General features: G+C 46.3%; 1 non-coding gene across 1 annotated transcript; it reads left to right on the forward strand.

The window, feature by feature from the left end:
• Positions 1–4,653: 4,653 nt before the first annotated feature.
• Positions 4,654–4,760, forward strand: LOC144241350 (U6 spliceosomal RNA). Its single transcript, XR_013338041.1, has one exon. It is a non-coding gene; the product is annotated as a U6 spliceosomal RNA (small nuclear RNA).
• Positions 4,761–5,186: the final 426 nt, after the last annotated feature.

The following is a 5,186-nucleotide window of genomic DNA, read 5'->3' on the forward strand; positions in this document are numbered from 1 at the left end:
AGGCGCTCTCAACAAGTTATAGACGTTTTGTTTCAAAAGCAAAGTCCTGGACCGTGAGAGCGGGGTCCCCGGTGGGTGGGGAGCAGCTGTCGGCAGCAGGCACGAGCGAAAAGAGCGAGCATGCACTGCGGGAGCGCGCCTGAGGCTGGCGCGCAGGGGGCATTACTCTGAGGTTTCCTGGTGGGGGGGCGGGGCTTTAGGGGGAGCCAGGGTCCCGGCGCGGGCGGGGAACTCGGGGTCTGGCACTGTGACGCTGACTGTCGCGTGGGACCCTGGCCCATGAGGCTTTGTGACGCTCCCTGGTGTGTAAAGGCCCTGCCGGGACCGCCCTCGCCATTTCACCTGCAGCCGCCAGCGGCTCAAGGTCCTTCGTTCCCCGGAGCACAGAGTGCGACAGGGGGGGACATGGGGAGAGGGCTGTTGATCAGGCTGCAGCTGGGGCTGCTGCTTCTGGCCCTGCTCCTGCTGCAGGAGATTTATTCACAGGAAAGCACCTCGCCGGCCGTCACTTCCAGGCCCTCAACCGCATCGGCAGCGGGGGGGGCGGCGGCGACATCGCCGGCGGCGGCGGCGGCGGGGGCGACAGCCGTTACCACCAAGTCAGGCGTTACCACCAAGTCAGGCGTCTGCGCCCTCCAGCCGACAGTCAGCGTGCTGGTGGTTTCTCTCTTCCTTGTCCATCTCCACTGCTGAGAACTCAGGCCGAAAAGCATTTTCATCTTTCCAGCTCATCCTACAAATCCCCATCCTAACGGCTCCTGTGTTTCTATCGTGGTAAAAAAGGAACAGGCCCTCATGAAATCCACTGATTCCACCCCATGTTTTACCGACACGGGCAAGCGTTGAGAAGGTCAAAGTTGGGTCCGAGAGCATCTGAAGAAGTTGACTCGGTGTTATATCTGTGGAGTTGTGTTTACCAGACTGAATGGACCGCTGACAGCCGCAATGGGTGAATGATCTTGTTAATGGGGGCTTCAGGAGTATAGACTCTTAAAACTCTGCTATAAAAATAAGAGTCAATTTCACCTTGATCTAGAAAAAGAAGGATGAGATGTGGAGTGGAGATGTTTCATGTTGATGCACCAAATCTGTAAGGCCATTAAAACAATTTGGTAATACCAACAGCTTCCGTGGTTCTTTTTACGTTCATTGGAAGGGGGCCTTGGGGTGTCACTGGAAAGTAGCGTGACTTTGATGCCTACCTGCTGCAAACTTTTCCATTATTAAGCTTTCACCGTTTCCATGGGAACTGAGCTCTTTCCTCCGTGGTTTTGGATTTCACATTACCTTTGACTTTGTATGAAGTAGTATGGGTCAGAGCAATGGTGGATTGGAATTCTACCCCAAACTCAAACCTAATGGGGTCCATCTTGCTAACGCCCTTCTAAAGGCAGATGGTAGATCCTCGCCGCCATAATTCCCATCCATCAAGAGGGCCAGATTCATTTAGCTGCCATACTTAACCTGGTTCTAAAGACTAGAAATGCATTAACTTTATTTTTCTTTTTAAGTTTATTTTTGAGAGGGGGAGAGAGAGCATAAGCGAGAGACAGGGAGACACAGAATCCGAAGCAGGCTCCAGGCTCTGAGCTGTCAGCACAGAGCCCCACGCAGGGTTTGAACTCACAAGCTATGAGACCATGACCTGAGCTGAAGTTGGACCCTTAACCACCACCCTGGTGCCCCGAAATGCATTGACTTTAATCTTAAAAGGCTGCTTTTCATGAACAGATAGATGGGGTCCTGTTTTCTCTGAGTGATGCTAGCACGCGTCCTATGCCATGGAGGTAGGTGGTGGTTTTTTTTGTTTGTTTGTTTTGTTTTTTTCATTTCTCGAGAGAAATGACACTTCTTCTAAGCACCATCTCTGGTCGCAGGGTTTGACCTACGGCATGCGTTCTGCTGAGCAAAGGCCTGGGTGGGAGTCCCGAGGGGCCGTGAAGACTGCACGAGACAGTAACCAGACAAAACACCAACGCAGAATCATGGGTTCGTCCCCTTTCCCGCCCCCGATTCATGAAGCTGTGACCTCAGATGCTGCTCACAGATCTCCTATGTCCACATCATCAGACAAGCCTTTGGTGAGGGTTTCCTATGATTCTGCTGCTTTGGATGTTTATTTTTTTTAATTTTTTGAAAGTTTATTATTTTTGACAGACAGAGTGTGAGTGGGAGAGGAGCAGAGAGAGGAAGACACAGAATCCGAAGCAGGCTCCAGGCTCTGAGTTGTCAGCACAGAGCCTGATGCAGGGCTCAAACCCATGAACCGTGAGATCATGACCTGAGCTGAAATCGGACACCCAATCAACTGAGTCACCCAGGCGCCCCTCGGATGTAGTTGTTAGAGGCACCTATATGGTTTACGATATGTGACTTTTAACATAGTCTAGCTTGTCTTCCAATGACGTCACACCACATCACACACCAATGTGAGAACCTTACGAAAAGTGGGGGTGCCCTCCTAAGGCAGGATTCCCTTGTAGTTTTTTATTCTCAGAATTGTCCACACTGAGCCTCCAGCAATTCGTTAATTACAGTTGAGGTTTTCCTACCCAGTTACTGGTTCCCATAATGATGGCCACCCATGAGTCCCGCCCAGGTCAGCCGTGATGACCTGTCATGTCTGTCTGTCTCTCCAGTCTTGGGTGCAGTTGTTTTCCCCATGTCCTCATCTATTTTTTTAATTTAATTTAATTCAATTTAATTTAATTTAATTTAATTTAATAATTTATTTTATTTTTAGTATTTTCTTTTCTTCCATTTCTTTTCATTTCATCTTCTTTTATTTTATTGTTTTTGTCCTCATCTACTGTATGTCTAAGAAAAGCTAGTGATCTTTCGGTTCAGCTTTTTATTTGTTGGGATAGAGTAGGGGACTGGAGTCCCACCATATTCATTCGACCTGAAGGACTTGTGTTAACATTTGCTGTGGGGGCAGGTCTGGTGCCAAAACATTCTTTGGTTTTTGTTTGAGGAGGTTTTCATTTTGCCTTCATGGGTAAAGGATGTTTTCTCTGAAGATGGAATTCGAAGTTGATATGTAATAGTGATTGATTGATTGATTGATTGTCACTGCAAAGGTGTCATTCTGAGTTTGCTTAGTTTTGGGGGCTTGCATTGTTTCTGACACAAAGGCTGTGGTCAGTCTTATATTAGTTCCTCGAACAGAAGGTCTCTTACTGCTCTGTCTGTCCTTCTCCATCAATGTTTTTCCAGCAATTTATAGTGTGTGTTAGCATTGTTTTCCTTGTATTTCTCCTGTTCAGGGTTTTCTTTGGATCTTTGGGTCTGTGCACTTATAGTTTTCACAAAATCATATTTTTTTAAAATTTTTTATTTATTTCTAGGAGAGAGAGAGAGAGAGACAGCGTGAGCAGGGGAGGGTCAGAGAGAGAGGGAGTCACAGACTGAAACAGGCTCCAGGCTCTGAGCTGGCAGTCAGCACAAAGCCCGACACGGGGCTTGAACCCACGAACCGCGAGATCTGACCTAAGTGAAAGTCGGACGCTTAACCAACTAAGCCACCCAGGCGCCCCCACAAAATCATATTTTATTGGACAAAATTCAGCCCTTAAGTACTTCTTCTATACTTTTCTCCCCTTTTTGGGAGTCCAGTTTCACAGATGGTAGACCTGTCTATACTCTCCCACTGGTTAGTAATACTCTATTCCTTTTTTTTTTTTTAATGTTTTATTTATTTCTAGGAGAGAGAAAGACAGCGTGAGCAGGGGAGGGTCAGAGAGAGAGGGAGTCACAGACTGACACAGGCTCCAGGCTCTGAGCTGGCAGTCAGCACAGAGCCCGACGCGGGGCTCGAACCCACGAACCGCGAGATCATGACCTAAGTGAAAGTCGGACGTTTAACTGACTAAGCCACCCAGGCACCCCTCTATTCCTTTTTTCTTACAGGTTGTCTTCTCTGAGTGCTTCAGTTTGGATAGCTTTTATTGCTATATCTTTTTTTGAAAGTTTATTTTGAGAGAGAGAGAGTGAGCACAAGCAGGGAAGAGGTAGAGGCAGAGGGAGAGAGAGAGAATCCCAAGCAGGCTCCACACCATTAGCTCAGAGGCGCACCACGTGGGGCTCGAACCCACAAACTTTGACATCATGACCTGAGCTGAAATCAAGAGTTGGACGCTCAACTGACTGAGCCACCCAGGCGTTCCTATTGCTTTACATGTATGTTCAACTTTTCTTCTGCAGAGTCTGTTCTGCTGCTGTTCCCATCTAGTGAAAATTTCATTTTGCTTCCATTGGATTCTTTTTCATAGGCTTCATTTTCCTCTTCATCATGTACATATTTTACTTTAAGGTTGTGAACTTACTTACATATATAGTTTTTTCCTTCCACCTTTAGTTTTTTTCCCTCTCCCTTAAGTGGGAGAACGCTCTCTGTAGTTATTAGTTAATAAGTGTATATGACAGTTATTTTAGGAAGCTAGGCTGCTAATTCTATCGTATTTCCTATTTCTTAGTTGATTTCTATTGGCGACTTTTTCTCCTGGTGGGTTTGGGTCCCATTTTTCCGTTTCTTCTTCTTCTTCTTTTTTTTTTTTTGGTGTGTCTGGTAATTTAGGATTATATGCTGGACATTTTGAATGTAATGTTTTTGCGTTTCTGGATTTTGTTATTTCCTTTAAAGAGTGTTGTCATGTGCTCGCTTCGGCAGCACATATACTAAAATTGGAACGATACAGAGAAGATTAGCATGGCCCCTGCACAAGGATGACATGCAAATTCATGAAGTGTTCCATATTTTTCAACATGGATGGACCTTGAGGGTGTTATGCTGAGCGAAATAAGTCAGGCAGAGAAAGACAAATACCACATGATTGCACGTATAGGAGGATTAGGAGGAACTTAACGGAGGACCAAGGGGGAGAAGAAGGGGGGAAATAATGGGGGAGAGGGAGAGAGACAAACCATGAAAGACTCTTGAATACTGAGAACAAACTGAAGACTGATGGGTGTGGGGGGGAGGGGGGAGATGTGCATGGAGGAGGGCACTTGTGGGGATGAGCACTGGGTGTTATATGGAAACCATCTTGACAATAAACTATTTGTAAAAGCAAAAGAATAAAATAAAATAAAGAGTGTTGTCATTTTTTTTGCAGGGAGTTGAGTTACTTGAAAATCACTTTGATCTCTCTGGGCTTGTGTTTTAGCTTTGTTACGATGGGCTAAAG

This window comes from Crocuta crocuta, unplaced genomic scaffold, assembly GCF_008692635.1.
Source record: "Crocuta crocuta isolate KB4526 unplaced genomic scaffold, BGI_CrCroc_1.0 scaffold127, whole genome shotgun sequence".
In the NCBI taxonomy this organism is placed as follows: Eukaryota; Metazoa; Chordata; class Mammalia; order Carnivora; family Hyaenidae; genus Crocuta; species Crocuta crocuta.